This window comes from Rhopalosiphum maidis, chromosome 1 (genome assembly GCF_003676215.2).
Source record: "Rhopalosiphum maidis isolate BTI-1 chromosome 1, ASM367621v3, whole genome shotgun sequence".
Lineage (NCBI taxonomy): Eukaryota > Metazoa > Arthropoda > Insecta > Hemiptera > Aphididae > Rhopalosiphum > Rhopalosiphum maidis.
In genome coordinates, this window is record NC_040877.1 from 53,951,130 (window position 1) to 53,974,396 (window position 23,267).

At 28.2% G+C, this 23,267-nt stretch overlaps 1 protein-coding gene across 4 annotated transcripts in view; it reads right to left on the minus strand.

Moving 5' to 3' along the window:
* The window catches only part of LOC113550513 (disintegrin and metalloproteinase domain-containing protein 11), a 225,288-nt gene that overhangs the window by 99,990 nt on the left and 102,031 nt on the right, over nt 1-23,267 (minus strand). The window lies entirely within an intron of this gene.

The window sequence follows — 23,267 nt, forward strand, 5'->3', positions numbered from 1 at the left end:
TGTCTATAGAGTTTCAAAATAACTAAGGACTAAAAAACTTCTAAGGAGCTTTGTATTACAATTAATATTAAGCATTTCTATCTTACGAATAATTTTAAATCGATATTTCTAAAAAAAAAAAATTAAAAAAAAACATAGAAACCATAACTGTAAATAAAAACGATAATATAAACATTTTAAGTAAATGTCAAGGATCTCGAAAATTCGCGTTTTTCTTATATTTTTTGTTTGGTTTTTTCGATTAAAATTTAAATATACTTTTAGGAATTTTTTTATTTTGATTTCCCAAAGTACTAATTAACAGAAAAATCCATTTTTACTCCCCCGAAATTGTTAAGTGACACAAAACATACATCTTTTTGAATTTTAAAATCAATACATTCATCTTTCCATTTAATATCTAAAATAAGTTATTCTAAATTAAAGTAATCAATTTAATTTACCATAAAACATGTTTCTTCGACAATTTTGAAAAATATCTATATTTAAATATAGAAGAAAAAAATATTAAATTAATTATTATTAAAAAAAAATAAAACCAAAAAATCAATTATAAATTGTATTATTACATATCAATTTCGATAGAAATATAATATTTAAATATTTTGTTAATTATTATTACATACAAAAAAAAAATGGTTTCAAATGTATAGAGAAGTAGAATTATACGTATATATAATAAATAACCTATAAATCTTATGTGCATATACCTTATACCTACGAACGTAATACATATAGTTAGCATTTTTAATACAAAAGCACTATAATAGAAATCTCTTAGAATGCTTTCCTTAAAAGTACATTTCTTTAACTTGACTCTCTGCTCTTTAGCTTTTTCTTTCACAAAAGTCAAAAACATAAAAGAGTGCACGAATATAATGGTTTGTGTTATCTACTTCGCGTCTATTATTATTTTTGTACAATCATCTTTGTATTCGTTACTAAACTTCGAACAAATGGATAGGGAAATGTATATAGGTAATATATTATAATATGTATAATTTTTATTTTTCACCATAATTTATCATAGTCATTATTTTCCGACAACGGTGATTTAAATTTTATAATAATGGACAAACTGCATATTTTTTTACGTCACAAAGTTTAAATCATGTGGTTTATTTATAAATTATTTCATATTGTTTTGATATTAAGTATAGAGTATAATATTTTTATATTCACTGTAAACGGAACTATGTTACGAAAGAGCTAAAATAAATAAATATGTAACCAACTAATTCAAACTTTCCCAATTTATATCATATATATATACATAATATCAACCCTGAAATGTAAAAGGGCTTAGAAAATACAAGTACAAACTATTTACGATCATAATATTATGGTTGTACTGAGCTGATTAAAATCAAACTCAAATTTATAAAATGCAATCAGATAACTTGATTATATACAATTGGATGAAATATTTGTTGGAAAGTTTTAAAGAAAAACAGTTTCTAGATAATTCAGTACAATAACTTTTTACATTTAAGATTATCACTCAGATAAATATTATATTATGCGAGTGTAATATTATATTGTAATTAAATGCTATTTTATAATTATAGTCTGAGTACAAGGATGATAAAATAAAATATATATATATATATATAATGTTATATATTATATCAATATAATTTCTACGTTTGGAGATATTTAACAATAATGTAAAAGCAATATAACTAAAATCTAATTTAAGAAGTATACTAATAACCCAAACATATAAATACTGAGCAGTACAAAAATAATTAAATAAATAAATAACCAGTGAGAAACATTTATAGTCATGCTTAAAAGATAGTCAATGTTCATTCCGATTTCTGATATGGTTAAATAGTAATATTGTATAATACATATATATATATATATATTTCATCAAATAATATATATTTATTTATTATGAAAAAATATCTCAAAATTAAAAATATTGTTATTCTATTAGTAATTGAATATAAGCTTATAATATAAATTTGAATTGATGTATTATTGTTTTAATAAATAGTTATCATACTTTTACATTTGCTAAATATTATTTATACAAATTGTGAAATAATGTTAGGTTGTATATATAATTTTATGCGTGGCATAATTATTTTTATTATTAACCATACAGACTCTGATTTTAAATATACTAAAAAAATATAAAATAAATAAAAATAATTTCTATGTAATTAATATTAAACTTTCTAAATTTTTATTCGTATCTAATAATTATTTTGAAGTTTATTAAATTATTTTTATAATTTCATTTTCGTTTTTCATATTATTATTATTATACTAACCATTGAGTGAAAGTTATTTTGTTCCTTACATTTAAAAGTTTTTATACAAAACAGTTTATTGGGGAATGACAAAAATAAAATACCTCGTTTACGGCATACTAAATATTCATTAGAATAATGAATACAAATAAAAGCCTGCAGTGTGGCAATAATCATTACTTTACTTTTCATAATATATTATATTATACGAGTATATTAAGGTATCAAAATAAATCCCAACAAACCACCAAAAATATTATTTTTAACTAGATAAATCCAGAATTCATCACTTTCTTTATGAGGTCTTTATAGTTTATACTTTAATCTCTGATACGATTTAGTTACAGTTTAGATAAAAACAAAAGCATTGATAATAAAAGAAAGAAAAAAATGTCAATAATTTTAAACGAAAAGAAGAGGTTATTTTAGTATTACTAGTAGTACTGGTATGCTCGTATATATATCAGTATATTACGATGAACTATTTAACTAATTTTCACCGGGCTGTGACATTGCAAAAATAAAGGTTTTTATCAATAATAGAAAAATAAAATAAAATGTTTATGCCATCAATATAATTTTTCTTTAGTCCTATAAAAAAGGTTTTCAATATTTCAATTTATCATATCGCGTGTTATATAAGCATAATGAGTATAATAATATTATCATAACCGTTTTAAGGACATATTATTAAATTATTGCACAACTCTTCGAAAATTGTTATTTAATATTTTTGTAGGTTAAAAATCAATGCCTGAAAAACCCTAAACAAATACCTAAGTTTAAATAACTTAGTAATAATAAAAGGGCGCATGAAACTAGTATTGTGGTATACCAGAGGAGGCGAACCTATGACAAGCACGATGAGTTTACGTTGGCTAAATTATAACAGCATGCAAAAATAATTTTATTTTATCGTTAGTCTTTTGATTTATTAAAAACTAATCGTAAACATAATAATAATTATTTAATTAGAATTGAACAAATTTGAAAATTTAGAACACACTTCCAGATATTTTTGTATTTTGGCTTACACAGTGCGAAACATTTTTTTTTTGTAAAATCCATCAAATAAAAATAGAAATGGATGAAACTAGTTCTATTTATATTTCATTAAAACTAACAAAATTCTAACCCAATGTTAAAAACTATTCAATAATATACATGAACATAAATCATTTAAAGGGGATTCAATACTGACCATTTACGTTTTTGTCTAACACACACGGAATATAGAGATTTAGACGTGTTTTTTGCCAAATGTACCGATTGATCTAGTGAGGTAATATGAAATTTTAAAACGATTAAAATTTTTTTATGAAAAGTCTCTACTTGATCTATTTTGATTTTACTACCTTAAATCCAAAAAAAGGTCTATTAAAAAAGTGGAAATTAAAAATTGTCATATTTCAATTTTTGAAAAAGTTATAAGCAAAAAAATAAAATGAAGAAAATTAGATCTCAAGTAGACTGAATAATAAATTCAAATCTGTTTTCCGATTTCTCATCGTTTCACTAGATCAAACGGTACGTTAGGAAAAAAACACGTCTACATTTCTATGTTCTGCGTGTGTTAGACAAAGACAAAAACGGTCGATATCGAATCCCCTTAATGAAATAATGAAGTGAAAGGAAATATTAAGATGTTAATTTTCAAACTCTCTATACTTCTATTTTTTTTTTAATAAATCTCACTTTCCTATACTCGATCAGTCTGGAAAATGTTTATAGAATTAATGTAAAATGTTTTTCAAACTTTAATTACAAAATTTTAGAACTTAACTAGAAATAGGTTCACATCCCAAATGATACATGATTTGTAAATTTCAAACTAAAATTATTTTTTTAATGTATATTTTTTTGTACACAATCAAACTACAGCTACGTTCATTTTTATCGATTATATGTATTAGGTGATGATATAATAATCATACATAAGCGTTTGAAATTGTACTAAAATATTATATATTTCAATTATAAATAAGATGTATATAGGTACGTGGACTCTTCTCGCATAAAAATATAATAGTCATGTCTACAATTTTAATTTTCAATATTATTACAGCAGCGACTTTCATTTTTATTACAGTTGGTACTCGCGTTTTATACTTAGGTTTGTTTTCTTTTGTTTTTTTTTTTTGGGGGGGGGGGTCGACTTGTACGACAAAAAGGAGCTAATATGCGCAAAATTAAATGTTCTTCGTGGTAAATAATCGTCGTCAGCGTGCTGCTTGAAATATGTAACGCCTGTGCGTCTCATCGTCGTTGTCGTAGTAGAAGTCGTGTTTGGCACGCGACGAATAACGCATTATTCCTGTCTAATTTCACCTACCCGTCACCAACGCTACACAGCTATAATTCACCGTCACCGGGAGACACACGCGCCGCACACAACTTTCCTTACATTAAACGACGTTAACATAATAATATAATATGTATGCTCGCGATATAGAGTAAGTCTCTAAGTCTAATTACGAGTATTACGACCCTTTTTCTTATGCCAAGACTTGTACGAAAACAGTAAAACTATTTGTGCTCCTGTATACATGCACACGGTGTTATAATACAACTGTGTGAATATATATATATATATATTTATATATATATATACATACATATACTTTGGTGCGCATAGTGTACCCGGAAAAACTTAATTGCCATCCGGTCGAAGTCAACCCTTGCTTCGCACCCCCATACTTCTCCTCAAGGGATATGAAGAAAGCCGCCAGTGAATAGTTTGCGGACGCGAAATAACTTTGTGGTCTCGGTTTCAGTGTTTCGTCGTCATCGTGGCATCGGCAGTGGTGGTAGTGTGGACCGCAATCGCATTCGTATTCGCAGCAAGCCATCCTTTGTCGAAACTGAACAAGAGAAAACGGGATTTGACTCGACCGTGCACCGAGGAGAGAAAGTTTTGACAGCCACCGCCAGCCCAACCAAGACTACAACAATTATTATTATTATACCTATCTATACAATATATACGATGTTGGAAAATGACGGGCTTTGCCCTTTATACCAACCCTCTGCCGACACTGCGCTGTGTTAGGTACATTTAGTGCACCGAATTAGCACCGAGAGATCATTATATATTGTTGTTTTATTACACTCTACCATCATTATATAAACTGCAAATGTATCTATCTATCTGTGGTAGAATATAATATAGTATTGTATAATAGTAGTGCCGCAAAGAGATTAGCGGCGCGTGGCAACGGTATATCTATCTACTTGTATATTATATAATATACAGCATCGGTGCGATGCTTATACGAAGCAATACTGCAAAGTATGAGTGTGGTTTATAGACCTTAGCTGAAGCAAGTGAGCGAAATAGAAGGGACTGTGAGACGTCTTATACTATTATTATTATTGTTATACTGTGAGGCAATAGATATCTTGCGTTTATACTGTTAGATACACAATTGTGTGTGCGGCACTCGAAATACAAACTATCGGACGCACGCAAGACCACCGTGGTTGATCAAACCTTTTAAGGATTTTATGGGTCTCAAGCACGCTACAATAAATCGTTATAGTTATTATTAATAGACTGCCACTTTTACGTGTCCAATAAGGAGCCTTTATAAACGGATTTTGAAAACATTGTATGTACGCATTATATTATTACGCTCATGGGATTAGAGTAGGTAACTGAAGAATGGTGATTTTTTTTAATAACACGAAAAATGGGTCCTGTGCGAGTTTTATTTTTTATAATCTGAGAATCAAACACACGCACCATATATATAATATATGATGACTATAGTCTATATATTGTAATATATATATGTACTATATATAAGTAGGTAGTTATTATATCCCAAGATTGCAATATTTTTACCAATATTAAATTCACACACGATATTCGTTTGGAGCGTTAAAAACGGTGTTTTTTATCTCGTATACACTTTAATTTTTTTGCAAAATAAAACAATACTTTTATAAATTTAGGAAAATTCAAGTTTTCAGATGAACGGACGGCAAAAGAGAAGGTACTTTTGTGGTTTCCTATTGTGTATGTTTCAGTTAAAATGTACCACGATGAATTACAGTTACAAGAGGTCATTAATTTAATCACGGATTAAAATACTTGGGTATACATTAATTATCTAACTTTATAAACAGTTAGGATTTTAAAAAAATCTATTAAATGAATAACAGGCTTAATGCACGTATGGTGTTTATATCGCGTAACATATCGCAGTTCGTTAAAGATTTTTACATTTACGATAACGATTATGCCTCATTGCATCATAACTGTAGATAGGACCATAAGAGACAGTGGTGTGCGATGAAATTAATTATGACCACCATATTATCATGAAAATATGTTAATCAAACATTACCATGATGATCTTATCATCGCCTAATATTTTTGGTGCATATACATTGATAATTTATACTTTTACAACAACAATTACTTCTTGGAACATAATTTAAAATCACCGAAAATCACATACTCAGTAAGTACACTATGCTATTGTGAAATAATATTAGCTATGTATTTACAATTATTATTACGATAAACTTAGAAACGGCTTTTAGTGAGTGGTGAAGTTCTCTTACAACACCTGACAGATCTTACCTCTTCTCACCCTAAAATCACCTTTAAGGAATTCCAGTAACAACTATAATAATAGTAACAATAGTAGTATTATATATTTCAGTTAAATGTATATATTATTATGTGAATGTTCGCATATCGTTGCAATGCCTATGAACCAGGTAGACGAATGCGGGCACGTAAAACGTGTTAACATAATATTATTTGACAAACAAATGTTGGTATGCGAAATTAATAATGACGTTTTGGCTATCAGAATAATTTATGAATAGAAATATATATGTGCGCGCGTGTGTGTGTGATACGCCCGGAGTGTTTCGGTATCGGTGTTGAACTCGCACATTTATGCAAAATAATAAAGTGAAGAAATCCTTTGGTGAATAAATTAAACCACGCATACAGAGTAGTAACGTTAATACTCAACAACTCTAATCATACGAATTTATATTATGTGTGTGTGTGTGTGTGTGTGTGCATTGAATACACTCTGTCGCTCTGTATAACGTTCAGAATATATAAATTATTATTATATTATTTTATGTACGGATGTATAATGTATATACACATCCTATCACGTGTCTCAGCATTAACGATTTATATATACCACACATCATTATGATGACGACGAGATATTGTCGGTGTTAAGCCCACGATCGGCAAAATGCGCACCGTTTTGTATAGTAATAATAATAATACGTAAAAGTGAGGAATAAACGCGCCAATTGAAAAACAAACAACATTACACAATATATATATACAGATTATACTATATCGTTATTATTAACATCGTCTTCGAGGCGTATAGTAAATACCTATGGTAAAGCGCGAAAGTCGTAGGTGTAAACTGTCTGTGGGGGGAAAATATGTGTGCTTATATATATATATATATATATATATATATATATATCTAACATAAAACAAAATTCAATTGCAAATTCACCGGTTACAGCTTCGCCTTTATTTTATTCCTTATTTAATACGATATACTTGTACCTATATTATTTTAGATGAGTATTATAATATGATAATCACAAGTACGCATGCACGCGACATGTAAATATATAACTAAACATTATTATATAGACTTATAACCTATTTATAGGTATATATAATAGTCGTATACGTTTAAGTATAATTAAATTGTCACGATGTATACTTATACTAGTTATACTTATACATTCACCAAAAGTAACAGAAATAATAATAATAAAAAAAATGTAATACATGCACCCTGACACCCTTCATTTCTTTCGTGTAGTGCACGTTGAAACTGATTCGTTTTTATTGCTTCCGGATGGTTAGCGCCACCGAAAAATGACATTCACAACTATGTAATATTATTATTGCATCGAGTGCCGTCATGTGAGAAACCGACATTGGCGGCGACCACGACGAAAAATATTTATACCATAACCATTAAGTACTGTTGTTATTACTACAATTATTATTATTATTACTATTATTATATTATATGTATGCACATGCAAGTTACACCCAATCGAAGAAAACTCGGGCACGTGCCAAACGAGTAGTTAACGCATGTAACAGGTCGTTTTCATATTTACAGAAGAATAACACCAACTAATAAAGTAATTATACACATGCATATATTTATACATATATATATATATATATATATCACTATATTAAAAACAATTTTTTTAAATATTGTATTCAGTGTCTTATAATTGTTATAGTCATAGAACCAAAATAAATAAATAAATAATTTAATCATTTTAAAAATGAATGGCGAGTGTAGTGAGCAGTAAGCGAAGCCCTTATAGTATTATATTATGAACTATAATTTGCATATATCTAAAATAATGAATATAGTAAGTAAACAGTGCAAAAGAAAAGTAATCGAAAACATACAAATTTCGCCTATATCAAATCGTATTAGATATATGTTTTCCCCTTTTCAGACATATACAAATTTGAAACATAATATAATAGCTCTGTACATATGAATTTTATGTAATATATTATATTCAATAACATTCTAACGCGTTGTCATACATGGAGAAGAAAACCAGTCACACGTTTGCAACAAATCTATGTATAATATAATATAATATTTGATATACAATATAAAACAAAATATATTCGTTATTATTACTGCTGCAGTGACTTATGACCGTTTTTGAAACAACGTGTACTCTATATACAAACGATTGTAAGAAAAATCGATTTCATTTATTTTTTTACGAAAGGCTCTTTTTCCCGGCTGTTGTCTGCAGGACCGCGGTCGGGATTCGGAGTAGTATTAATATTCAACGAATGCAGACGTTAAAAATAAGTTTAATAAATTAGCACCAATCTTTCATCGTTCGTATCCTCTCCTGCTCTCCACTCTTCCATCACCGATATACGAGTACTGTTTACCACCACCGATGCCGCAGCTTGTTAGGTATGCAAATTATTTATATTTTTATATTATTGTTTCGATATATTTTCTCCGCCCTCATCGTGCAAACACCGGGTTAGGCTCGTTAAATTCGCGACCTGTCTTTCCCCATCCTCCATCCACCACCCTATGACAGTGCCACGTGCGCCCTCCCCCCACCTATTCGTCATCAGACTCATATATCATGATAGTCATTTGATTATCTTTCAAATTTCCTCACTCCACCATTCTATCATCATCATGCACACATACACACATCTCTTTGTCATAAAAGAATCAAAAATCGATCGAGCTCGTAATTTTTTAAACACCCCCCGAAAATCTGCGAAACCAATCGGATCACTGTATTCACTGTATTACACGTATATATAAATGTCCCCGTAATATATTTTATTATGTACACGAGCAGCTAACACGTTATTACGAATATTATTCAAAATTCAAAAATAACAATCATAATATAGTAATTAAATTAACCGCTACCCTAAAAATATAATATCTAATACAGGTAATAAATCAATAGTATATTAAAAGTAAGTTTTTGATACTTTATCATTTCTGACTGGCGTATATACATATTTTTTAAATATTTTTCATAATAAAGAATATTATTTTTATTCTATACAACATTATTAGACATTGAAATAATGACAATCTATTTTTTATACGGCTTATTATTTTATTGCGCGTTCGATATCAGGGAATTATTGTTAACGACAATGTTAATAGTTTAACACCACCATAACAACTATACCAAAACAAGTTAAACTTTTATTTTTGTAATCCTAGTACTATTTTTTCTGAAATGAAACAATGCAAAAATGTATTTAACGCGTTTAAAGTTTAAACACGCTTGTCGGTCGTACAGTACAATATGACGTCTATACGGTACATTATCATACATAATATTATTATTAATGAGTTACCATATTTTATTTCAAAATACCCTTATAGTTGTTAATTTATACACAAAACAAAATGCATCAAAGTTATTATAATGAAGCAATTTCACCGGGTTAGGACTTATATTTAAAATGTTCAAACGATAATTAATTTTAACTAAAGAGAATGGTACGCGAATCAACTTAACGTTAAAAAATACGCTTTTGTTGTTTTCAAAATATAATCAGTATATTCACTATACAGTATTTCGTCGTTACCTACTTTAAAGGTTTAATATAAGTAAACCATAAAATATAATTATCGTTTTAAATCTTCTAATTCCATACCGTTTTAATAATTATATTATTTTATAATCACACAAAATTAAAGAGTACAGACAATTATAGCAAAATATATTCCTGTCATAGGAAGTAATAGTTGTGTTGTAATGTTCAAATATTATGATATTACGATACAATTTAGTGAATCTACTAGTAACGTATGGATATTTATCATATTTTATTTTTAATACGCAGAACATATTAAAACTATTTTTGTTTTCTAGAGTGATGTAAATAAATTTAAATAACTTTTTGACGAATTATCGTTCGTATAATAAACCATTATTACAGACATTGTTTAAGTTATTATGAATAATTGCATAATATTAAAATACGTCTTACAATCAGCGGAGTTTCTGTTGTATATCTTTGTATATAATGAGTTTTCTGGGTTTGACTTTTCCAGCATTTGAAAGTTGAATCTGACGTTCATTATGTAGTTTCTAAACTAAATGCGAAGTAACTGTGACAATCGCTCCGGTACGATATGGAAGGATGTGGCTCTGGGACTCCAATTAGCACGGGGAACTTTTATAATTATATAATGTATGTATTCATAAGCAGTATGTGGATACATATACACAAATGTCGATTGTCGATACACGTATGCTACCCAATGGGTTGTATTGTTATGTTTTATGTACGTATATTTTATTTGAACATGTTGATTAGAATTTCATCGTATTGTTACGTATATATTATACAGGTAAGCACGCGAATTCGTGACATAATACGAGTTCGTTCTATTTAATCACTGTGAGATTATGTTTTTAAGCCATCTAAGTTTACATACTGCTGCAGATTATACAAATGCCATTGTTTCCTGTAGTGTATACCTACATAGTTAAAAAAAATAATCGTTATAAGCGAACGATGACAAAAGTAGAGTGATTTTAGATTTATAAATGTCAGATTTATTATTGTTTTTAATATTTCTGCTATTAAACCAGTCATCCACGTCCAACTAACGACACCATAATGTAATCAGTGGTGACTTTAGGTAGAAAGGGATAACCTAAAATTTGGATTAAATAATTTATAATGTTGTTCTAACTTTAAAATTATTATTTTGAATTTATTCTTAATTTTTTATTTTATTAGTAAAATAATATTAGTAATTACTAATTATATAATATACAATTTTAAATAAAAGTACAATATGAATCAAGATATCAAAAACTCTACCATTAATTTTTAAAATAAAATGAAATGCACAGAATTATGGTTTATAATCTTCGTTTATAATACAATGAATTCTTATTTACGAAATTTGTTTTTAATAATCATATTTATATAAAATATTGCAAAAGATTTATAATATTATAAATCTGGAGCAGTGTATAGGCAATATTTAAATATCAATGAAATAAAGGTGGCTTTCGAGTGATGTATGAACTATATCATTTCTATTAACGAATTTAATAATTTATGTTAATAGTATTCTTTTTCTATTTTTCTATGAATAACTTACTGTGCGATTACTAATTCCAATAGAGCGACTATTTTAGTCTTGCCACAGTCAATTTTTGTTAATAATAAATTAATTAGAAAACCGAATGTAGTTGTGCTAAAATCGATAATCTAACATAGAATTATATGAAAAATAAATTATCTTCTCATTTAATTATGAGCGATGATTATTATTGTTTATGTGTGGCAGAGACAATGTATAGAGAAGTAGGAGTAATAAATATTTTGTTACCTTACCAATTAAATTCTATCAGAACTCCAACTGGATACATTATATTATACTATTTATGTTATATAACACTTCGATTAAGATATAATATATACATGTACAGAGATATTCATACGCAATATTATAATAATTTTGTTTATTATAATATTAAAGTACAAATATTGTACAGCATGTATATATATATATATATATATATAAACACACGCATTGGTAAGGTTAGTAGTGTACGTACAATATAGCACATACTATTATACACTACATTTGTCGGTGGTGGTGTTGGTGGTGGTGGTGGTGGTGTTGATGGTGATAATCTCAGTCACGTTAAACATTCATGCGCGGTCTCCTTCGTCGCGTATGTCGACGTTGAGCCGTGTCGTAGTTTACCTATATAATATAATCTACAGTGTATAAATATTTATACACTATATTTATAGTATGACGTGTCTCATCTGTGCTCTCGTATCTTATCAATTTAAATTTAATCGCGAATAGCAAACGCCAAACGCATACTGTTGCGGTACGACATTTCGAGCGCCTTGATGACAATCAACCCCGTGCTGTACCGTTACCGACGTTTACTGCAAAGCCACTATTTCATACATAATATATCTACGTAGGACGTAGGTACGTTTAATTATGCGACAGTGGTATGTGTAATTTTGAATTGTGTGTACCCCTAAAATTGCGAATATTGCATAATAACATTCAGTATGATATTATCATAGTGATATATCTATAACAGGACATATTATTATATAACGTAACCTCGTTGAACCTATGTAACAGTTAATAATAATATAATATGATATATATAAATATATATATATATATATATATATATAGTACTAACTGAGTTGAATAAATTATTAAGATATGTTGAGAATCGCTGGATAGATTAATAAGTATAATTAAATACCGGACAGTATAAAAAATTAAATGACATACCAAATATTATTCTGGTTGTAATTATATAATAATATTCGTAATATGTGTATAAAATATAGCACGTATGTGTAATTTTTCGATCAATTTTATTTTTTAATATAAAACTTCAAAATATTATCTTTTTGTTTAATATTCGTATGATATAAAAATAAGAAATTATACAGTAACTGCAATAGATATTTCAAGATGAACGATTATAGGTAAACATCATGATATACGCGTATATGTACTATGTATGCGTGTATGCGCGTTTCATATTTATTTTGTACAAATTCATAAATATATAAGTATGTATTTACCAAATTCATCAATGAAACTTCATGTTCTTTTAGTTATAGGTAAGTCACGAGTAAACCATAGTTAATAGAATTTGCGTGAATATTACTTTTCAAATAATGAAAAATCTTATTCGCTTTTCATGATGAAACGTTGCTTTTATCCCAGTCGTATAAAAGTAAAAAGTCGTTGAGTTCAAAAAGGGTATAAGAAAGAAAGAACCAGGCCAAAAATATAGAAAATATATATTTTTTTTGTTTTAAACGATCCTTTGGGGTATATATTTTTAATGCCATTGTTGGTCCACAAAATACGAAGCGACCACTCGGCAAAAGTTATAGTGTTGTGGACATTTTGCTCTCAAAACTTAGGATACCACGAAAGCTCTCTTGAACTTCCGACCGGAAATGTGTGAGACATAAAAAAGTCAAGGTGTTTAAAGTGTTGTTCCAAAAAAAAGCGACGAAAATACTTTTAAATTTTGAAGATCTAGCACTTTTATCTTTTTTGCAATTTTATTATTTTTCTCAATTGTTTTTCAAAATATTTATTGCCTAGAACTTACGCAAGATTTGTACATAGAACACTACTTTTAATGGTAATTTATAAAATTGAGAAATTAAAACTTTTTCTTCTCACACCAAACCTGTATCTGGCATGCTAACAACTAATTTTTTAATTATAATTTAACACAAAATATTACTCTAATTCTATGAGCGTGTATAGGATATAAAGATTAAAAAATGTATGAGTGCATATAGACAAAAACACATTTAAAACTATAATATAGGTAATATATAATCCGGACGTTGGAAAAACGGTTTAAATTAAATATTATACAGTATAATCTGACATAAAAACAAAACCATTTGATATACTACGAACTATATGATACAATATATTTTATATTTTATAATAATATTATACAGTCGTAAATCGGTACAGTTATTTTGATGCGATTATATGTAATCTAACTTACATTGTATATATATTATAATAATATGATATGTCTACACCACCATAATAATATAATACGTACACGGATGACAACGTTAAATAGACATACTATTTCCAGTAAAATAAATTTTGTTTTTCGTCTTTTAATCGAAAATTATGTAAATATTGGAATTGTGAAATACGTGTGACGCGCAGTAGCGTGTATTTTTCACCGAAATCGTAATTTTAGCTGTAACGTAGCGCTGGTTGTATGACGTTTTTGTGTCATTTGCGCAAAAAGCTATTACAGACATCACGAAAGAAAAATATTTTTGTAACACGAGTCACGACAACGACTCAAGAAATATAAAACATACATATACAGATCATCATCACGACATCATACACATAATATAGTTACCATCGAGAATACATTTAGTGCTGAAATAACACAACTGTAAGAAAGTTAGATTTAAAAATGTATATAGTTAAACCATGTTGACTATTAGATAATAATTATGTGTACGTATTTACGGTGCAATGCAGATGCTCAATTATTAAGCACATATTCTCGTAAAGCCCAAGTACAAAATCATAAAATCATTTGCCGTTAGGATAACAAGGTGGAGTCGGATGGGGTAATAGTTAGAAGAATGTAAAGGATAACAATCATATTATAATAATATGATATTCTGTTAGAAGAATAAAAAAAATCATATGCGCCGCCACTGTAGAGAGCAGCTGTTGCGACTAGTAAGTTGACAAACGGTGTAAAATATAATAAATGGTACTTATATATATATATATATATATATATTTTATTAATAGTGTTTTTTTATTTTATAATGCTATTATAAGTTTAATTGTATTGATTATTGTATGACTATATCACTTTAATTTATCCTCTATTGTAAAATTTACATAAACTTGATATTAGTACGATGTCTACCAAAGGATTTTAAATACAGTTATTTTATTTTGACATGAGACATAAATTTAATCCTCAATATAATAAAAAAGTACCACTTTGAATTTTATACTATCAATACGAAATAATTTAATCAGTTTTTTTGTTATGAATTTTTATGTATTAAACTATTATTTTATATACATACTCTTTTCCTATAGGGAAGCTGGTCATGACGCGTGCAGTCATTGGTTCGAATCTTGATACAGTATTAAAATTACTATTTCGTATACCCCGTCGTCGTTCATCAACCTACCATCGTCAGGTCTACTTCACTAGAAGTGATATCCACACACTTAAAAATTATCTTCTTAGAGAAAAGTCGTGTAATAGTGCGTTAGGTACACTTTTCCTCTACCTGTAAGTGAAGTGTATTCAGGAAGGGATGGCAAGGGGGTCATTGGTGTATGGCGTCAAAATGAAAGGATCTTAAAAAATCGTGAAATGTTAATTTATATCATTATCACGACAACTTTCATAGAATTATCATGACAATTGTATAACAGATAACTTGTCATGTATAATACCAAAGTTTGTAGTATAATGACTTTTGGTACCAATAAGCGAATAGCGTATTATTATTAATTTTTTGCTTTTTTTTTTACAATTTTTTTCCCACCCACTTGAACCATCTCTTTCAGATGCATATAACTTTTACCCGTGACCATCGTATTCTTTTATTTGTGAAACCTTTACAAACCTATTTTACGTAAATAAGTAGGTACACGTTATATTGAATTGTTAAGATTGTTTTCACTTTTTTGTTATTGTTGGCCTATATTTATTCTTTAGTACGTTGAATGCCTTTATTATAGTATCCAGTTCGGAATACGGTAAATATTTATATTTTGATAAATCGGAACACAAAACATATCGAAAAATATGTAAAAGAAAAATAAATTAATAGCAGATAAAAAAAAGAAGGAAAAATAAATTTTGAAATACAAAATTCAAAATTGTATTATGATGAAGCCAATACAATTTTTTATTTCAAATACTAAAACTATCACCATCAGAAGTTTACAAAAAAGTATAAATACTTCAAAACGTATGTAAATATGATCTTTCGTTTTATTTTAAGTTTATAACGAGTATATACAATTCAGAACCTAGAAGTAGTTTAATGAGTTTAGCTGAAAATAAAAGACTTAAAACTATAAGATAAATTTGTAAGATAATCAGAACTAAAAAACTACAAGAACTGTTTCTTTGGTAAATATAGCATTAAGGATGTATCTATGCAGCTGCCCAAAATCCAATTGTTCAGCTGCGAGATCATTTTGAGCACTTAAGAGGGTTAAGTGGTTAAGTCTTATTTAAGGTCGAGAATGACTGATAGCTATTTTAATAGGTTGCGAATCTCTTTATTGAATTTATATTAACCAACTTTAATCATACATTTGAAAAACAAAATTTATTTAGAAAATTACGATTTTTTTTTAATTTTTCTTGAATAATTTACCTATGTTTGTATTGAAATATATTTTTTTTTTTTAATAACCACTAGTCCACCACATATCATAGTTAAAGTTATTCATAAAAGTGGGCGCTTAACCAACAGTGACCTAAGGTGCCGAAAAGTTAATTACGTCTCTGCAGCTATACCATGTGATAATACATTGGCAAAGACTGATAAATTGTTACAATGAATAAATAATAAAAAAAAATTCTCACCTAATAGTTAATACCCAATTAATAATGTTTAAGTAAATTTATAATAATAGCATAATTCATAAATTGTAATAATCAAACTATATAATAAATATATATAAAATAAATATTATTATATGCATGTTATGTTAATGCTAATACATCTCATATCTTGTGTATATATATTTATTTGTAAATTCTTTACATTGTAACAGTCAAAATAAATATGATTTATAAATTCGTTGATTTGTATATTTAAATTGAAATGTACCAACATTGGTTTCTATTGGTTTTGTGAAGTATATGAGCTTCTTACATTAAATAAATAAAAAAAAACATTGAGATTCAATAATGGATTAAAATATATAAATAATTGTAACAATAACATATTTATATCATTCTGTTTATATTACAATTTCAAGTAATTTGAAGAAATTTTTTTTTTAATTTTCCAAATAAATCGCTAAATCCTTTGTAGTAATATAAAAAATTTGGCAAGATTCCATTTCAGAGATCTCATAGCGATTAACGTCCCTGCTTTAAAAAAATAAAGTTCAACTTTAGTGAAGAGTAAAGCTAGACTACAACTTATTGTTTTTATTGTTTTATATTGTAATTCTGTTATTATAGTAACAAACCATGGTTATTATTATACTATAGTATATAGTATACACAATACACATAAGAATTTACAGTAGTAGTAGTAGTAGTAGTAGTAGTAGTAGTAGTAGTAGTAGTAGTAGTAGTAGTAGTAGTAGTAGTAGTAGTAATAATAGAAGTAGTCACAGTGGTATTATAGTAGTCGTTGTCGTCGTCGACGTAGCAATTGTTACGTGCTCTTGTCAACGTCCGTTTTAATTACGTAATTATCATCGGTTTCGCAGTATGGGTCGTTGAGGTTAGTCCGTGCAGGGAGCGCAGCGAGTTTCCAAACATTGGCAACGGCGGGTGGTCGGGTCTTTCAAGCCGACTGCGGGAGAGGAGAGATAACAATTTCGTTACGTCGCTCGTTTCGACGAACGTGACTGGACTGCGTTTCGAGCAAACGGCGCGACAAAACGAGCGGGCGGACCTGTCGGCGTGCGGGCTGTCGGGCCAGAGGGTGATCAGTCGGTCGGTCGGTCGACCGAACAAAACCCCAACGACCTGCAGCCCCGCCGGCCATCCCCGTCACTCCGACGCCGCTCAGCACACGACGACAGAGAAACGTCACGCGTCACATACAGCACGCTCGCGCATACGCACACAATAGCTGTAGACGTGTTTCTTTGGTGTTTCAGAAGACGAGGGTGACAAAAACGCCGTCGCATATGCGCCGTAAAGACAAACCCGTCCATGCGCGTGCGTCCATCTATTGTGTCATCGCCCTAAGTATCGAGAAATCCGTCGAGATATATATAGATATATATTTTTATGATCAGTCGGCTCAGATCTATCCCAAAATTGTTTAAGATCAGGGGCAAATTATAATAATGAAAAAATTGTTGTAGAAATTCGCAACTGCATTAACTGTACAACATTAAATAACGAATAATTAATTTAACGTAAGTAAATGTTCAATAAAAAAGATAAATATATAGATTGAAATAAATAATAAATAAGTAATATTTTAATAAGTATAACAAATATAGTCACCACCTGCTCTACTATACTATACGCCTTGCTAGTTAAAACGAAGTTGTACAAATAAATTTAGATATTTTTATCATTAATCTTCGTACTCCGGCTACACAATAAAAATAAATGTCAATTATTATAATTTAATATAGTTGAAAACGTATCTTGTCTTTATTATATAATTGTAAATTACATGTAATTTGCAGACACGTAATAAAATTATATAATTAAAATTTCATAAAGAAAAATACGTTAGCAATGGTAAGCTTTAATGAGTAACGTTGAATAATCTTGATCATTTATGTATGATTATCTGACCAATATGCAAGTTCATCTTAAATTTTCTAAAAATTTATTCTAGAAATAATTTTAAAATGTTGTGTATTTACCCATTTATAGAGAGTCACGAGATCGTCCGTATGGCAATGAGAAACTAAGCCGTTAGGTATCGAAAAACAAAGTATCCTTTATGTTATAATTATTTAAACTATCACTAAGAAATAAATATCAAATCATTCATTATTTGTAGACTGAAAATGTGTCTTGTGTGTTTAAATTGAAGATATTTTACAAGATACCCATGAAACAATTATACATAATATACAAAATACAATTTATGTCTTTGCGGCGTAGTATTATACGATGTATTCAAGATACTTGTCTGACCCCAGCGGCCTACTAATTATGCAAACACCAAGCGTATCGCTTCGTAACGGGCAGAGAATATTATTACTACCATGCCGTCTATATTATTATTGAGTGGCGGATGTAATGTCGAGGGATCTATGATGACGAGCGGACACGGAACGAAATAGTTTACGAGCGTCGCGTTGACGCACATAATATTATAATATATTACGTAGGTAACCGAGATTTGTCTGATGCTATCGTCAGATACGTACCTACATATACCTACTCTCTCTCTCTCTCTCTCTCTCTCTCTCTCGCACACACGCATATATATATATATATTATAAAAATATATTTATAATAATTATAAACTTACATCGAAGATAGACAAAACCTTGTAGAAGTCTAGGTAGGTCAAAGATGGTTGACTCCATATAGTTAGAACTATAATAGAACAAAAACGAATACAAAAAAGAAGAACACAACTGAATAATATGCACTAACTCATATATACATCTAGAGTGGATAAGACTATAGTAAAACAATAGCAAACAAATTCACACTAAAGGCTTATCAGTATCTTATCATCCATTTTAGAAATATAATACATTTATTTAAATATTAATATAACCTTTATAAAAAACAGTTTATACTCGTAACTTAAAGATAAAAATAATTAAAACTACTATTTTGGTTAAGTTATATTAATTGCTTCTATTATATTTTGTGCTTGTTGTGAATGTAATAATCTGTGATATTTATATTTATAATTAAAAATAAAAATAAAAAAAAACTGCTAAATAATAAATACAATTAATTAATAGTATATATTATTTATTCTATTATTTCACTCGCATTTAAATAACAATAATATCTTTATCGTGTCCTAGGTGTGTGTGCGTGTATGTATGAATGAGTTGGTGTTATATAAGTGCCCCCGCACGATACAGTACCGCAATATCAGGGGTGGTTTTCGTATGCTGAACACTCGAACGCACCCGTTACATAATCGCACGCATGTGGAGATTGTCTGCTTTTACTACCGCCGTTGCTAAACATTATTATATATTATTTACTGCAAGTTTTAATTGATTTTTATTGTTCACCCGTTCGTTATGACCGGTCGTTTGGAATTTTGATTTTATTTTTTAGACAACGTTAAAAAATAATCTAAAAATTTTAAAAAGTGGAAATAACTACCATTTTAATCACGTGGCAAAACTGTTATAATTTGTTTTTAGAAGTAAAATCCAAAATCAAAATTAAGACGAAAGGTATAAGAATAAATTCGAAGACAATAGCAAATAAAACTAGATATAACTATTATTCGTTGTAATGGTATTTTTAGTTTTTTGTTATGGACTATAGTATTCAATAAATATATTCTAGTTGGCTATTATATTACATACCTAATCTATTTATTCAAACTTTTTAAAAAAACTTAAATACGTCCTTGGTGTTTTAGATTTAGAAATTCACCTATAACGTCTCACATACTATTTTTTATCGTGATGATCCTCGTATTCATTATGGTTAAGATTGTTATAATAATAGTTAATACGGTACCTAGGGTGGTGCCATCTTGTTTTCTCACTATTATATTATGACATACGGTTAACTTGATGGGTCGTCTATCTTTTTAAATCTATATACAAATTAAATAGTAGCACTGAGTTACGTACATATATAATGAATAAATAGTAAGGTAGTATATGTATTTGGAACCTTTTCGTTACCATTTTTACTGTGTCATCTATAACAGTGGTCGGCAACCTTTTTGGACTCCCGGGCCACATTCATAAATTAATAAGAGTTCAGCGGGTCAGACAAAAATAAAAATTTTTAATATTCAATTAAACTTCGTTGTCGTAGAATTTAAAGCGGGCCGGATGCGGCCCACGGGCCACCGGTTGCCGACTACTAAATTATATACTAATGAATCCCATTCATATAATTATAATAATCACAGGTATAACAATGCAGAATTTTAAACTTCTAGTGATGAATTTAATATGTAATTCATGTTTAAAAATGTATGTTGTGTTAGTTAGTGTCGATGTATACAGACCAACTATATTGCAATATAAATATATATAATATATAGTCTTTTATACTCATATATAAAATACAATTTATAAAAACATAATAATTCTGACTAAATTAATTGAACTGCAAAAAATATACAAACATTTGCACAACTCAATTTTTTATATTTTATAATATGCACATATCTATACTGTAAATTCTTTCTACATAGTAAATATACAATATACTTGTCTAGATTACAATTAGACATGTGTTTGAGCTTTGAGAATGTAATATCATAGTACAATTATTTATACCACCACTACAGTTCTACTAATATTTATTATTTTAATTTTATTTTTTTTTACCACATTTAAAATCTCAAAACTAAAATGACTTACGATAATAATAAATTCTTTACATAATATGTTTACACTAATCCACACTCAATTATATATAAGCACAACGTCAAACATGTAAACTATAGAATTTCCATACAAATGAAATTTAGTTAAAAATGTTTTTAATTGTTATAATAATATAAGTTATATTTTCATACTAATAAACTCTAAGCTATCAATTAAGTTTTATTATTATCTAATAAAAAAAAAAATTATATTTATATTCTTATATTAATTAAAAAGTTTAAAGAATTTTTAATAATATTTCAATACTATATTACTAAATACATAATGATATAAAGTATATTGAAAAATGAAAATATCAATTAATATTTTTATTCTACTTCAGATTTTAAACATTCTAAATTTGACATACTCGTCTACAAATGTAAATACAATTTTAAATGTCCTACGCATTGAATTCTTTAGAAATAGATTTAAAATCTTGAATAATATTTGATCAGATCCTGAAAATTTTGATCCGATTTAACATTTAAAAACCGTTCCTAGTTAAAATCGTCAAGCGTGAACAACATTTAGCACTGTTGACAATATTCAAGATAAATGCAAGAGCCATATATTTAAAATTTACCCCATTGCATATTTACAGATGGTGGTACGCTTTGCACGTTAATATTGTAGTAGTGTTCTGTAAATTTAAATGCGTGTCCCTGCAGGCAAAACAAAATTGAACAAATAAAAAAAAAATAAGAGGGGAAAATAGAACCAAAAGTATAACATCATGTATTTGAAACTCATTATAAACACATTAGTTGGACCTTATATATATATATATATATATCAAGGGCACTGGGGAGAGGAACAGTTTGAAAAAAAGTGCTTTAAAGTTACATAAATTATGGCTTTTGCAGATACGAAGTCCACAATAAATGAGCACCGGGTAAAATGAGATAAACACATCCTCCAATAAAGCAATTTGTCCGTTACCCCGTTCGGTTATACTATGTGTGGATCCGTATATTCTGTATATAAACCACACGAAACGCTAATAACACAAGCAAACGAATTTCCTTCTTTAATCTTTTTATTTGGAATCTGCTTTTGAAATATTATATAATAACTAAAATGTGTTACTGTTTTTTAAATTCTATATAAGTGGATGAAGTTACATAGGGTAAAATAAATCTTACACATTGAAAAAAAACACAATTTACCATTATATCGTTATTTAGTTATAGTAATAAACGTGTCTAGTCTAGTTAATTTTTATACACCATTGACTTAAATAAATTTATTAACTATGTACCATTTTTAAGTAATTTATGTTTTTTTAGGTCAATATATTAGAAACTAGACAAATATTTTATTATTAATTATCAAGTCTTCTTTTAGTCAACCGGGTCATAATTTATAATGATAAAATATACAATTAAAGCTCTTGCATTTATTTTTATATTGTGTCGTTTAATAAATTAGATATACCTAACATTTCATGAATCCTGTACAATTCATTTTAATATTTATTGGTTATGACTCAAGTTCAACATGCAAAGACCAATATTGAAAATTTGAAAACAACATGCATACACTCGACGCTAAAATGAAAACAATAACCATGAATCAACTACTGCAGTGTAGGGAACATAATACAATTTATATATTATAATATGTGTATTTTATATAATATATATATATATATATATAT